Below are 16,539 nucleotides of genomic sequence, written 5' to 3'. Positions count from 1 at the left end.
AGAAAGGCATGCTGCCGCCCTGGATTTTTACGGTGTGGCACGATTCCCCAAAGTGCTAGGTGCCATCGACTGCACCCATGTGGCTCTACGTCCCCCCAGGGCATCTGAGCACATCTATAGGAACCGCAAGCACTGGCATTCCATCAACGTGCAGGTAGCATGTAATGCCAAGGGAATCATCACCTCAGTATATGCCAACTATCCCGGGTCCACCCACGACAGCTTCATTTACCGAATGTCCACCCTAAGCCGGGACCTAGAAGCTGGGCGGCATGGCGATACATGGCTGCTTGGTGAGTATGTATGCCACTGCACATGCATGCATGTTGGATACTGAGCAAGGTCACAACCCCACCAATGATACCAATCACCACCTCCACAGGGGACAGTGCCTACCCTCTCAGCCCCCACATGATGACGCCAACTCGGAACCCCACCACGCCACCCGAGGTAAGATATAACACAGCCCACATTACGACCCGGGGCATAGTGGAGCACACATTCGGAGTGCTAAAGTCACGCTTTCGCTCCCTTGACCGTTCTGGCGGGCAGCTGTTATACGCTCCCCCAGTAGTGTGCAGGATCATAGTGGCAGCATGTGTCCTGCACAACGTTGCAACACGCCGGGGCCTGGCCATGGACATGGTGGTGGCCCCACATCCCCAACCACATGCACAGCCGCTGCGCATGGGAGGGGAAAGGGCACGGGGGGAGGCAGCCCGTACACAGCTAGTGGCTAATTACTTCACATAGAAATCACACCCCTGTGGAGTGCACACTGCCCTGGCACATTCCATCTGACAATCAATGATGACTCAACCTGACACTGATCCTGAATGTCTGGAGAATGAACCGTGAATACCATATCAGCCTGAGATTGTTCACCTGGAAGTGTCACAATGTGTGCATCCCTACCCACACAGACAACACCAATACAGTTTTGTGAAGTTACACATCCAAGCAGCTAAAATGAATACCCACTTGCAAAATGCAACAAGAGGACAGTGCCATGTCAGCCAACCCAACCCCAGCACCGCCACACGACACACTGTGCCATGTCATGCTAATTGCAGGTAAACAAAGTAATCCCCACAACATGACACTAGTCTCACTATGTACGGTGTCCCTATTAGAAACCTGCAACACCTGAAATGCTCACAGCAATGCCGGACCAACAACATACTTGAGCACGTAGTACCATTAACATGACATCACAAATGTTACATATTAGTAGTCTCACCACCTGGAAATGCCTGCACTCCCACCACTACCAACTGTGCAGTGTTGGCGCCATGTAGAGTTGTAGGTGCACTGCTGCCAACATGGACCCCATCTCCAGACTAGAGGTCCTTGTGTAGACATGAGGAAGGGACCTGCAAATTGGGAGGTAGACACAGAAGAAGAGTTACACATCAATGCAACATGCAGTGTACAACACAACAGCAATATGCACTAGGAATGTATACACAGTATTGACTACAGACTGCCCACACAGCTCATGGGAGTCCAACGTCACTGTGTAATTCACTGTCACTTGGGCACACCCTTTGCAAGCCCATGGAAATGGGAAGCAGGAGGGGTGTGTGTGACTCAAACCCAAGCATCTGAACCAAATACATTACAAGCCTGCATGTGCCCAGCCACAATGCAGCGTATGCCCACAGTAACCAGGGAAGCCAACAAATCGTCCCAAAAAAATTGGGAATAAAAGAAATCAAAATAAAAATAAAAATAAGAAACAATCAAAAATGGCCATTGATGGGCCCGGGGGGGTTGGGGAGGCCACCCAGGAGGTCCGAGGACAGGATGCACACCAGAACCCACCTGCGTGGATCCTGGGAAGATAAAACACCTCCATGGGCTCATGGCCCACACGGCTACCCTGTTGTGGGAGTATCACTGCTGTCGCTATTATCACCCTGTGTAGCTGCATCCGGAGGTGGTTGCACTATGGGAGGCAGCCCACGCAAGGCCCTAGTCTGCTCCTCCATGGCTGCAAGCATGCGGGTGTGGTAGGTCTGGTTCTGGAGGATGAGTGTGCGGAGGTCCCCATGCAACAACTCACGGGATGCCCGGACCTCCGCCCTTGTTGCCTGCATCTCAGCTGAGAGCGTACGGGTGAGACGCTCCAGCTGCTGTTCTGTCCTTTGGTGTGTTGAAGCCTCAAGCTCAACAAGAGTCGTCCTGAGGTGAAGGAGCTCCTGCCACAGGACTTCCCTGTGGCCCTGGGACTCAATGGAGATGGCCTCCTGCAGAGTCGCCAGTGCCGCCCGCCTGTCCCTGTTGGACCCCAACATGTCCTCCCTGTGTGACTGGCAGATGGAGTCGGTTGCCTGCTCTAGTCGCTCCATCAGCCTTTCTGGGGGGACAATGGAAGTGGCCACCCTATCCATGGCCTGAGCCATCATCTCGGATGATGCAGCCTCTTGGGTTGCCATACCGTAAATGGATTGCTTCCATGCGGTATTGCCGGGTGGTGTACGGCCACCACGTCGGCGGGCACCACACCTGTCTGGGGCAAGGTGAACTGCGCCTTGCTGTGCCGGCACTGCCTGAGGCTGCAGGACTGCATTCCCCCTCTGATCTGCTGGCCCAGGAACAGGATCAGATGTCGCGGAGTGTGACCCTGCATCCGTAACCACCGAAGGCGTAGCTGCCAACACTGACATCCCCATGGAGGGTTCTGACCCTGGTGCAGGTGGGTGAGACAGAACAGAATCCCTCCCTGGAACACTCACCTGCGACGGCACGTAGGTCTCATCTGAATCAACACCTGAGTACAGCTCGGGGGAGGTGCAGCCAGAGACACCCCTTGAGAGCACGACCTGCAGCACTTGTGGGTTCTCCCCCACCACCACACCACGTCCCTCACTGGTGGTTGGTCGGCCCTCGGACCCCTCCTGGGTCTGCACCATCTCCACAACCCCAGCAGTATCAGGTGCGTCTTCCCCTGCAAAGACATGAAAACAAAGAAATGGAAACAGGCATTAGCACCATGGCACACAATGAGGGCTGAGAAGCAAGAGAACCAGTACTTGATTGTCACATGTCCCACATGACTGAAACCCTCCCATGCATGCACCCTCACTGCGTATGAAGTACAGGCAAATGGCACACACTGATGACACCAAGATGGAAGATGAACACATTTTCTGCATGCTGCCTGGCAGTGGAATCACACATTGGCCTGTGATTGCCAGGTGATACACACATGCCATCACACAGATGGCATGTACCATTGCTATTGAGTGAAGATGGAGAGGAGGGCAGCACCTATTCATTCAGTCCAGTTCCCGCATGTAATCGCTTTTCTAATTCTAACAGGTCAGATTTTTCACCTGGAGCTGCCAGTCTGAAATGGTCCAATTGCACAGGGACATGTGTGTACAAATGATATCCAGGTAACAAAGTCACTCCACTTTACCATAGCCATGTCAGACATGTGACTAGTGGACAGCGACATGCCTAGTGAAAGTGGTGGAATGCAAACAAACTGACTGAATGAACTGTGAAAAATAAGCAACTATGTTGTGGCAAGGTGACACTTCAAGGGCAACTGGCGTGCAGTTGGGCTAGATGTCTACTGTTGGCAGAAGGGATACTGCTATGGCCAAAAGCAGCTGCGCAGGAAGTATTGCATGAAGCACATGGCTGACCCATACGACTCAGGCGCACACACTCTCACCTGGCACACAAACAGAAGCCCTCACACACACACCATGCACATGGATGACACACACATGCATGTGGACTCACCGGACAATGCCTCGTAATCAGCCAGATCTCCCACGCCTTGGATCTGTTCCTCCGTGACGTAGGTCCCAGCGACTGACTCATGTGGAGTGAGTTCCATGTCTACTACTGGAGACCCACCTCCAGTCACTAGAGTTGTGGCATGACTTGAGGCCAGCTTACTCTCTGCCCTGCGCTTTAGGTCATGCCAGCGCTTATAGCAATCATTGGCTGTGCGCCTCACGATTCCAAGGGCACTTACGATGTCCGCAACGGTCTGCCAGTGTGCCTGGCGTTGTGCAGGTGTGGTCTTGGATCCTGCAACAATGACCATCTCGTTGTCATGTCCGGACACATACTGGACAAGTGCATTCAGTTCGTCATCCGTCAAGCTGGGCTTCCTGGATGGGCCGGACTGTGTAGCCGTGTCTGGGGCATCAGCCTGTGCCGGACGAGCACTCTTCCTCTTCCGCTTGGAAGGTGGTGGTGATCCTGAGTGTCCTGCGCCGCTCTGGACACTAGGGGCAGGAGCCCTGGTGGACTCTGTATCAGGAGTGTGGGATTGCACACTCAGCATGGGAGTAGGCATTGGCTCTAGTGTGATGGTGTCAGGGGGAAAGTCAGCAGCATGGACTAGGACCGACACTGTCCTGGCTGGGTGTGTGAGGGCTGGGGTGGATGGAGCCGCAGCTGCACCTGCAGCCTCTCCACCCTGCCTCCTTGGTGCAGCAGATGACCTTGCTGGCCCAGATGCACGTGGCATGGTGACATCAACGTGCACCAGCGCACGTGTCATAGGCCTGCTGACCTGGAAGTCAGCCATGGAGTCAGCCAGATCTGGTGCCACAATGGGCTGGTCCAACAAGGGCTGAGCATGGATGGTGTCAGCCACATCAGCCTCAACGGGAGGGGGGGGGATTATGGGTGCCCTTGACTGGTCCTCCACACATGGGGGGACAGGCTCACCCTGCAAGTAACGACCACGTCCCCTACCGGATCCACCACGGCCACCACTTGTGGCTCTTCCACCTTTGCCACCCTTACGGAATCCTCGCCTCCCAGCCATGGCACTGATGTAAATGTGCGTATGGGAGTGGCTGTTAACTATTGTCCTGGGCAATTGGGGGTCAAAGGGGTTGGGTACCAGATGGTAATTGTACCCTAGTGCTCTTGCAAGGCTGATTGTAACCCCTGGGGAAAGATGACGGGTCACGCTACGCACAGGAGCCCCAAAAAAGGGAGATGACGTGCACGCAACCCCTCCTAGACCACGTGTGCAGAAAGAAAAACCTGCACTACGCTGTGGCACCCAGTAACACAAGAATGAACGTATGCGTGTCACACGCAGCCTAGAATGACCTCTGAAGGGGTAGGCTACACACGGGGCAAGCACAGATGTTAGATACGTGCATGACTCACCGTCTGCCTGGTAAACGAGCGTGTAAAAGGAGCACGTTTGGTTGGCAACACCCCCGCCAAAAGAAGATTTGTACGCTGTCTGAGGAGACAGGACAACAGTAGAAGGGAACACTGTTTGAGGGAACAGGCCCAGGTAAACCAGTAAAAGCGAAAAAAGAGAAAAAGCTGTCAGAGGTAACAGGGAATACGAACTTGAAACGCCGTGAAGTAAATCGCGTGTGAAACGACAAGAAGTACAGAATTCACCCACTCGCTCTCCACGAAAAGCACGTACAAGGAAAACGTGTTCTACACATACCTTTTATACAGGGCCACACGTCCAGCGTCACTTACGTGGCGTGTACGCGCTAGGGCCATTTCCACCAATTACACGCTTTGTCACTTCTGCGTGTAGGGACATTTCCACCAATTACACGCTTTGTCACTTCTGCGTGTAGGGCCATTTGCACCAATTACACGCTTTGTCACTTCTTCGTGTAGGGCCATTTCCACCAATCACACGCAATTACACTCTGACGTGCAGTCTTTTCACGTGTGCTCTGTCATCACGTGCTGTGTGGGAAACACCCGTGTGGGTCACGTCACAGACGCGCTTACGCGCTGAGGGCCTTTCCTCGGTTTTCACGCTGACGTGCAGGATTTTCACGTGCAAAATCACTCCGTACCAAGCTGGCCACGCCTACGCACACGGAATACCACGCTCCTGCCCGGAAGGCCGAACTACTGCCCCCCAGAGCCCCGAGCACGCTCCCACCTGCTGCTGCCTGACTGCCTGCTGCCCCTGCACTGCTGGGGGGTGGGGGTGATAGGGGACATGGGTGGGGGCCTGGTGGAGGGTGCCCCTGGTGGCTGGGGGGTGGGGGTGGTGGGAGACATGAGTGGGGGCCTGGTGGAGGGTGCCCCTGCACTGCTGGGGGGTGGGGGTGTTGGGAGACATGGGTGGGGGCCTGGTGGAGGGTGCCCCTGGTGGCTGGGGGGTGGGGGTGGTGGGAGACATGAGTGGGGGCCTGGTGGAGGGTGCACCTGCACTGCTGGGGGGTGGGGGTGTTGGGAGACATGGGTGGGGGCCTGGTGGAGGGTGCCCCTGGTGGCTGGGGGGTGGGGGTGATAGGGGACATGGGTGGGGGCCTGGCGGAGGGTGCCCCTGCACTGCTGGGGGGTGGGGGTGATAGGGGACATGGGTGGGGGCCTGGTGGAGGGTGCCCCTGCACTGCTGGGGGGTGGGGGTGATAGGGGACATGGGTGGGGGCCTAGTGGAGGGTGCCCCTGGTGGCGGGGGGTGGGGGTGATAGGGGACATGAGTGGGGGCCTGGTGGAGGGTGCCCCTGGTGGCTGGGGGGTGGGGGTGATAGGGGACATGGGTGGGGGCCTGGTGGAGGGTGCCCCTGGTGGAAGGGGGGTGGGGGTGATAGGGGACATGAGTGGGGGCCTGGTGGAGGGTGCCCCTGGTGGCTGGGGGGTGGGGGTGATAGGGGACATGGATGGGGGCCTGGTGGAGGGTGCCCATGGTGGCGGGGGGTGGGGGTGATAGGGGACATGGGTAGGGGCCTGGTGGAGGGTGCCCCTGGTGGCGGGGGGTGGGGGTGATAGGGGACATGGGTGGGGGCCTGGTGGAGGGTTCCCCTGCAATGCTGGGGGGTGGGGGTGATAGGGGACATGGGTGGGGGCCTGGTGGAGGGTGCCCCTGGTGGCTGGGGGGTGGGGGTGATAGGGGACATGGGTGGGGGCCTGGTGGAGGGTGCCCCTGCACTGCTGGGGGGTGGGGGTGATAGGGGACATGGGTGGGGGCCTGGTGGCGGGGGGTGGGGGTGATAGGGGACATGAGTGGGGGCCTGGTGGAGGGTGCCCCTGGTGGCTGGGGGGTGGGGGTGATAGGGGACATGGGTGGGGGCCTGGTGGAGGGTGCCCCTGCACTGCTGGGGGGTGGGGGTGATAGGGGACATGGGTGGGGGCCTGGTGGAGGGTGCCCCTGCACTGCTGGGGGGTGGGGGTGATAGGGGACATGGGTGGGGCCTGGTGGAGGGTGCCCCTGCACTGCTGGGGGGTGGGGGTGATAGGGGACATGGGTGGGGGCCTGGTGGAGGGTGCCCCTGCACTGCTGGGGGGTGGGGGTGATAGGGGACGTGGGTGGGGGCCTGGTGGAGGGTGCCCCTGGTGGCGGGGGGGTGGGGGTGATAGGGGACATGAGTGGGGCCTGGTGGAGGGTGCCCCTGGTGGCTGGGGGGTGGGGGTGATAGGGGACATGGGTGGGGGCCTGGTGGAGGGTGCCCCTGGTGGCGGGGTGGTGGGGGTGATAGGGGACATGAGTGGGGGCCTGGTGGAGGGTGCCCCTGGTGGCTGGGGGGTGGGGGTGATAGGGGACATGGGTGGGGGCCTGGTGGAGGGTGCCCCTGGTGGCTGGGGGGTGGGGGTGGTGGGAGACATGAGTGGGGGCCTGGTGGAGGGTGCCCCTGCACTGCTGGGGGGTGGGGGTGTTGGGAGACATGGGTGGGGGCCTGGTGGAGGGTGCCCCTGGTGGCTGGGGGGTGGGGGTGATAGGGGACATGGGTGGGGGCCTGGTGGAGGGTGCCCCTGCACTGCTGGGGGGTGGGGGTGCAGGGGGACATGAGCAGGTGTGCAGGGTAGTCCCCTGTTTTGTGGCCTGCCTGCAGGGGCCGTGGAGGGTGTACAGGGAACACCTGTGAGGACCCATCCAGCCTAATTGCGTGTGATAATTCCCGCACACCCCTGTAATACACGTACCTGGCCAAATCGCGTGTGATAATTCCCACGCACCCCTGTAATACACGTAGCAAGCCAAATCGCGTGTGATAATTCCCGCGCACCCCTGTAATTCACGTACCCTGGCCAATCGCGTGTAGAACTTCCCACGCACCCCTGTAATACACGTACCAGGCCAAATCGCGTGTGATTATTCCCGCGCACCCCTGTAATACACGTACCCAGCCGAATCGCGTGTACAACTTCCCGCACACCCCTGTAATACACGTACCTGGCCAAATCGCATGTGAGAATTCCCGCGCACCCCTGTAATACATGTACCCTGGCCAATCGCGTGTAGAACTTCCCACGCACCCCTGTAATACACGTACCAGGCCAAATCGCGTGTGATAATTCCCGCGCACCCCTGTAATACACGTACCTGGCCAAATCGCATGTGAGAATTACAGCGCACCCCTGTAATACACGTACCCAGCCGAATCGCGTGTAGTACTTCCCGCACACCCCTGTAATACACGTACCCTGCCCAACCGCGTGTAGTACTTCCCGCGTACCCCTGTAGTACACGTACCCTGGCTAATCGCGTGTATGACTTCACGCGTACCCCTGATATGCACGTTACCCGCTTTGCGTTCCTTGTTTGGCAGCCCTGTAGACTGGTCCAGGGTTAGCACAGCCCTTTGCGATGATTTAGCGATTTTGATGGCTTTTCCTTGCGCGAGGGCGTTCTTGGGGGCGTTACTGGCGCTGCTGCAGGGTCGCTGCGATACTCTGCGCCACGGCTGGTTTGGGAGCCTGAAATCCATGAATACTCTGTGCGCGGAAATCGGTTTTAGCGCACGTGCCTGGCGCAGGCAATCGCACGCGGACACTCTGCGCCAGCCGCTTGCGACACTTTTCTGCGAAATTCTATGAATTACCCTGATAGTGTTTATGGAATAAGACAACAATTGGACTACTGTGCTGGAATGGTGAAATTCACTATAAACTCACAGGAAGATCCACAAGAATGTCTAATGTACTTACTACAAGTACTGGAAAATAAAAACATACCTATAAATGAAACCTTCCAGATTTCATATATTTGGAAACATACATGCACTCTCTGCAACAATGTGACACAAGAACAAATCCCCAATGAACGCTTTGTATATATATATCAATACATAATTGTGAATCCATTCCATTTCAGCAACTTGTACAAAATGCAAACCATGGTAGATTATGTTCTACCTGCAATTCGGATAATCGATCCACTTTACTAATACAAACACATAGTAAATACATAATACTAATGCTTCTACGTTACAATGCAGATGGTACCAAAAACATCTGCAAGCTGATTGGATTCACACATGGTCAAAAATCACTTGGTAAGAAAACCTTCACAAGAATAGGTATAATCTACCACGCAGGAGCCACAACCAATTCAGGGCACTACACTGCATATATACAAAAGAAATGTGGATGGTTTCAATGTAATGATAGTACCATTACTTTAATGCAGAGATTACCAGCAAATATTACAAATGCTTATTTAATGTTCTTAAAACCAACATTTGATAACTAAACTGTACTTAAACCCTAAGTAAACTTGTAGTAAAAAAATTTAAACTGTTGCAATATTCCAAAAGCTATCTAACTGCTACAACAACTAATCAAATAAATGAATACCACTAAATTAGAGCAAAAAATAGACAATTAGAATACGCCAATTGGTATCTAACAGTCCCTAAATTTAACAATATCTAAACAGATAAATCAATACCGCTAAAATATATAAAAAATAGACAGTTAGAATACGCCTACTGGTATCTAACTGCTCCAAAATTTTATAATATACAAACAAATAAATAATATGTTACTGCTCCAAAAAAATGCAACAAGCCAATGTATAAAACATTAGCCAGAAACAACAAGTGAACACTGAAAACAAACAAACAAATAAACTGTAGCATAACAGAAAAAGTTTTTTTTTTTAATCCAACATGGATTTTTTTTTTCTCCCACAGACCTAATGATTTTAGCAACAAACACAGAAACTGAGCAAATTGCACAGTACTCTGGTTTGTAATTGACTAAATATGAGGGTCCAAAAAAAATAATTTGATTATACAATGTAATAAGTCAGTACAAAATACTAATACTAACATGCTATTTTCTTTTAACAGAGACATTAACAAGAAATACATGTACTCCAGTTTCTAAACCAAACAGTAAGTATATTATACACTCTATGCCCTGGCCACAACCATCGTAGCATATCACACCCATAGTATCTTATAACTTTGTTCCTCATAAATTTGTTTTTGACCCAAAGTTATAAGCAACTATAAGTGTGATATGCTGCGGTGGTCATGCACCCAACACTCTATGCCCTGGCCACAACCACCGCAGCACATCACACCCCTAGAGTCAAACATTTCAACTATGGCCTATGGACATTATGAGTGTTCTTAGAACACTTTCAACTTGCCAGCGAACAATACGGACAGCGTCTTCAGGACACCCCATATGAACATTTCAGGACAACGCAAGAGTTCTTAGAACACTTCCAACTTGACAACGAACAATACGGACAGCGTCCTCAGAACACCTCCATTTTATTTATTTACGAACATTTCAGGGCATCGTGAGAGTTCTTAGAACACTTTCAACTTGACAACAAATTCAGGACATCGCGAGAGTTCTTAGAACACTTTCAACTTGACAACGAACCATACGGACAGCTTCCTCAGAACACCTCCATTTTGTTTATTTACAAACATTTCAGGACATCGCGAGAGTTCTTAGAACACTTTCAACTTGACAACAAATTCAGGACACCGCGAGAGTTCTTAGAACATTTTCAACTTGACAACGAACAATACAGACAGCGTCTTCAGGTCACCCCCTACGAACATTTCAGGACACCACGAGTGCTCTTAGAATACATTCAACTTACCATAGAACAATACGGACAGCGTCCTCAGAACACCTCCATTTTGTTTATTTGCGAACATTTCAGGACACCATGAGTGTTCTCAGAACACAATCAACTTGACAAAGATCACTACGGACAGTGTCCTCAGAACACCCCCATTTTGTTTGTTTGCAAACATTTCAGGACACCGTGAGTGTTCTTAGAACACATTCAACTTGCCAGAGAACAATACGGACAGCGTCCTCAGGACGGACAGCGTCATCAGAACACCCCCTATGAACATTTCAGGACACCACAAGTGTTCTTAGAACATATTCAACTTGCTATCGAACAATACAGACAGCGTCTTCAGAACACCCCCTACGAACATTTCAGGACACCGCGAGGGCTCTTAGAACACATTCAACTTGCCATCGAACAATACAGACAGAGTCTTCAGGACACCCCCTATGAACATTTCAGGACAAAGCAACAGTTCTTAGAACACTTTCAACTTCACAACGAACAATACGCACAGAGTCCTCGGGACACCCCCATTTTGTTTATTTGCGAACATTTCAGGACACCGTGAGTGTTCTTAGAACACATTCAACTTGCCAGAGAACAATATGGACAGCATCTTCAGGACACCCCCTACAAACATATCAGGACAACGCGAGAGTTCTTAGAACATTTTCAACTTGACAATGAACAATACGAACAGGGTCCTCAGAACACCCCATTTTGTTTATTTACAAACATTTGAGGACATCGCGAGAGTTCTTAGAACATTTTGAACTTGACAACGAACAATACCGACAGCGTACTCAGGACACCCCCATTTTGTTTATTTTTGAAAATTTCGGGACACTGCAAGTGTTCCTAGAACAGTTTCAGCTTGCTTCCGAACAAAACAGATACATATTGAGTCCTCAGAACACCCTCATCCAGTTTATTTAGAACATTTCAGAACACCCGTGATGTCTGCAGACAAATCGAACACAAAAAGAATGTCTACCACATGAAAAAACAAAACTTTCAACCTATCTCATACTCCCCCCCTCCCCAAACACTCCTACACACCAGCACACTCTACTAATTACAAATTTTGAACCAAGTTTCACCACGCTGTCCGCGGACGTCCGCGAATTCAAGATGGTGGGCGCCACCGAAAATCTGACGCGCTTCACACTCCATACCGTCCAATCAGCGAACACGTTGCATGTCCGCGGACATGAGGTAAGCTGATCGGCCAATCAGGACACTGTCCGCGGAGTGAACAGGGAAGTGTATCCGCGGACCGAACACAGATATCAATAATTTTTTATGACCCACATTTTGGTCATTTTTAAAAAACTACTGGACGGATTTTCACCAAATCTGCAAAAGCACGCTTTCGGGACAAAGCCGCTGCTCCTGATCCAAATTTGATGAAAATCCATCCAGTGGTTTGGGCTGTAGGCGCAAGCAAAGTTTTTTTCCTATTCAGTCTATGGGAAAAAATAAATTTTGGGTCCCCCTATATAACTTTTTCCCCCATGGACGAATCCTCACCAAACTTTGCAAAAAAAATTCAGAGTGGGCCATATACTTTTTTTTGCAAAGTTTGGTGAGGATTCGTCCAGGGGGAGCGATGTTATAAGCCGACTTAACCATAACTATATCGCCTGGTCAAGTAATATATATAAAAAAATCTATCTGACTTGCCCCCCAAGGGGTAATAATGTAACTGCGGCTATTAAAAAAAGGCAATCAACTCTAGACATGCCTATGAGTGACAAGTTATGTACTTTACACAAGTCTTTTTATGTACTCTTTTTACTGTATCCTTTGTTATTCATATTGTATGCTCAGTTACGTACAAATAAATACAATCCTACAGCCGCAGCTACTGCAAATGAAGTGGCATTGGTGTATTTATGATCATGTTTCGGAGTAGAAATGACTGGGGGTGTTTGCTTATGGCTATACCAAACCCACCCTAATGTAGCTGCGGTTATGGAAAATTTGTCGAGAAAATAATTACATGTGGCTTTCGTTGAGTGTAGTGTTTGTAAATGGTTATTGAAAAATTTGAAATATTTTTTATTCATTAATAATAAATATAACTGTACATTCTTGAAACAGATAAATAAATATAATCGAAAGGATTGGACTCTAGTTATGAACACTCAGCGCTGAGCTCTCTTTATTAGTCTTGTGGTCCTAATTCTTCTATGCAAGGTCACAGGTCGGTAGAGGTGAACACAAACCTCTAGGTAGGTATAGAGAGACAATCCTGGTTACCTTGCAATGCATTAATTTAGAAATTCCATACATTAATTAATTACCACGCTAATTGCATTTGTTTCGGTGAGATGTTTATTGCGGTGTAGACTTGTTGTTTTATGGGGGTCAGCTGACACGTGCAGTCTTGTAGGGGCTGTTGCAATCAGGGGGATTTCGTGCCAGTAATATTCCTCCAATTGCAACAGCCCCCAAAAGACTGCAATGACAGCCTTAGGCGAGACCAAGACCCAGGCCTGGGACCCTACAAGAATACTCCAACCGCAACAGGCCAGACCTGGGGCAACACCCCCAATCCAAATAACCTATACCTTGCCTTGCTAAAGACCCCTCGAGGTCAAAACACATGTCGGCTGACCACCATAATACAACAGGTAAATAAATATGTAAACAAAGTTTGTTGAAAACATGTTTATTTCGGGGGGTTGTGGGTTTTCTTTTTCTTTTAGTTGTAATACACGATACATCGTCTTTAGTCCAATGATCTGGATTTCTACTGTCAATGATTTGACTTACATTTTCAATGTCCTTTTTGATTGATTGTACCTGTTTTTGAACATTAATTAATAGACGTTATAATTCTTTGAATGCATCCAATATTTGTTTTGTGGGTAGGTTTTTTGGTGCTTCTTGCTTGATTCTTTGTGATACTTGAATGACTTCTTCATCTGTTTGAAAATATTTGAAATATATTTAAACATGTGTAGATCTAATACACTTTACAAATGTGTGTGTTGGTTGTATAGACATTTGATTGTAGGTAGATAAAGTGGATGTGTTTGGTGACTGATATTTGTTCCTTTAAAATAATATTGGTAGTCTCATTTTACAGTTTATAAAGAATGGACTCACGCAATCCTGAATGTAGTGTATTTTCTCCTGATTGTTTTTTTCAGCGTAGGATATGTGCCCTCCAGTCATTGCATGTAGTTTTCTCTTTTAGTGTGATATATAGACATACTGCTTGTCACTTCAGATATTAGAATTAGCAAAGGAGGAAGAGTACATGAGTTGAAAAGGTCAAATGTGTTACTTTCTCATTGGTTGTTCATTGTCTGTATGGTGGGTGGCTACCAATAGGATGTGAAGTGTATTTTTTTGAGTGAAGATTTTTGTGTCAATAAAATGATGTTATGTATAAATAGTTTTTCTACATAGTACATGTTTGTTGCTTAAGATTGAGGTGTAGTTGTAGGAGATTGTGATATTTTAGGCGTTACATGTATTGTTTCATTGGATATTTCAAACATGCTGCCAATTTCAGTAGGAGAAGATTTTGGTTCTTCAGAAGACTGTGGATAATTTGAGAATATTGAGAATGGTGTTCATAGTGATGTTGAGGACGTAGGTTATGTGTTGTCAAAGCATTTGCTTACACAGGTTTTCTGGTTCTATAATATTATTTTAGATGGAGTGTTTGAAATGAGAGATTTATGTTGCAATTGGGGAGAAATATTTTTGACAGGGAGCACAACATTTATTTTTCTCTTCCAGGAAAAGGAAATAAATTAATCATCTAAAGAAAGATTTTTGAAAATTTATTTTTGTGATCTATATTGGTAAAATAACCCAAAGGCTCTTTTAAGAGCCCCCCAGAACATTTTTTAAGTATATTGGAAAAGTAAAATACCTTTGATGCCATTTTTTGAAATTGCTGCGTTTATGACACCAGCCAATGAAATGTCGTGCCCCTTCGGATAGATTATAACTGCGGGTACCAGTAAGCCAACGAGACGTCATGTATTTTTGTCAGGTGTAGGCGCTTCAATGCCTATCGCCTCAGCCCCGGATGCAATGGTACTCATTCCTGTGCATTAAACAATTCCACATGTGTTCCTGATTCTATGCTCTCATGTGTAACTTTATGTTGTTTGAATTGTTACATCTTGTCAATATCTCTTTTTGAATCAGTGAAAATGTTACAGGTAGCCCCGGAACTGGTTGTTTACTAGATCCGTGGCTATGAAAGCTCCAATCGTATGTCGTACTTTTGGGTGGGCTTTGGTACACGTGGTTATAGCTGTTTGTATGTTGGTGCCATGATCATATTATTTTATGGTTGTTTTAGCACAGATTTGAACATGTGTTTTAACAACAACTTTTAAAAGTAGTACCTTGATTTATCCATTCCTTTTTTCACCCTTCTTGTTCCTATACCTTTGTCCTTTGTCTTGTGCCTTGTAGTTTGTCAGTGTTTTGTTATTTTAGCATGTTATATATATATATATATATTTAACTTTTTGATGTTAAGTGGCACAGTCCTTTTTGTGTTGTGCTTTTTTACAGTTTTTATTTTTCATCCACGGTCAGCATTTCAATATGACTTTGACAAGCAGTGATGATAAGGTGGTATGGGTGACTTCAGCTTTACCGCCCTTGAAGAAGCAATGTGCACAAAAAAAAACGGACTTTCGGCAATATTTCAGCGTAAAGGAACAACACAGCAAAAAGGAGATTGACAAGGTCATATGTAATTTCTGCGGTAAGGTTTTACAGAGGGGACCTTCACACAAGCCTTTGGAAAGCTGGGGAGATCCATGTTAATTCAACATCTTTTACGTGTTCATTGGGATGAAGTGGATAAATACTATAGGAAGGCTCATGTGAAACATAAGGTCAAAGCACATGGAGCAAGATCCCCACAGCAGTATTTGAAATCTGTGCCACAGACTGGTAATTCGATTACCAATTATTTTCCACCAAGTAACACCCGATCTCCGTCCATCCTGTCTGCACCCGATCTTTCTAATTTTATTGTGATGCGCAAAACCTGTTACAGTTTGATTAAGGTGACAGGTGACACCCTAGATGCTTTGGGCAAGACTCTTTTGGTTGGAACATACAGACAATTGCCAACGCTAGGTATATTTTTAAGTGTCAATTCATTTTAAAGCATTCTTTAGAAGATAAAAAAAACGTCCCGAAAATGTACAAAATATAAAATGTGAAAAAAATAAATGTTCTTTATTTTAAAACTTTTGTTATATGTATGAAACCGAATGTTTATCCCTTCCTATTTCCTAGCTCTTTTTTCTTATCCCCTAAAACAGTCCTTTTCAGGGTCCTCTTTTCAGTTATTAAAATAGACAATCAAAACACATACTCTAAATATTGATCAACATGCGGCGGGGCCAACTCCCCCATCAAGCTCACCAGATGGGAGGAAACATGTGCCAGTACGATTGGCATGGAGGCCATTGAGGGAGTTGGAGACATGGAGCATGGAGTACCGTCATCAGCAGATGGAGGTGAGTGTCCACACAAACCATTGTAATCCAAAGCATGATGATGGCCACAAATGTGACAGTGACATAAGCCAATGCATGGGCCATCATACACACATGGACACATTCCTGTCTAGATGCTTTACCCTGTACCGTCACATCAACATGCATGCAGCATGCCAATGCCATACCTGAGACACACTCCACACACAGCTAAGCGGCATGTGTCACACTGCACGCAGTTCACAACACAAA

The 16,539-nt window shown here is 48.7% G+C and overlaps 1 protein-coding gene across 1 annotated transcript in view; it reads left to right on the top strand.

Annotated features, from left to right (window-relative positions):
* The window catches only part of KYNU (kynureninase), a 1,315,291-nt gene that overhangs the window by 866,197 nt on the left and 432,555 nt on the right, over window positions 1-16,539 (top strand). The gene's annotated exons all lie outside the window — the stretch shown is intronic.

This window comes from Ambystoma mexicanum, chromosome 9, assembly GCF_040938575.1.
Source record: "Ambystoma mexicanum isolate Mex_15411 chromosome 9, UKY_AmexF1_1, whole genome shotgun sequence".
Taxonomy (NCBI): Eukaryota; Metazoa; Chordata; class Amphibia; order Caudata; family Ambystomatidae; genus Ambystoma; species Ambystoma mexicanum.
This window is presented reverse-complemented; position numbering and strand designations above follow the sequence as displayed.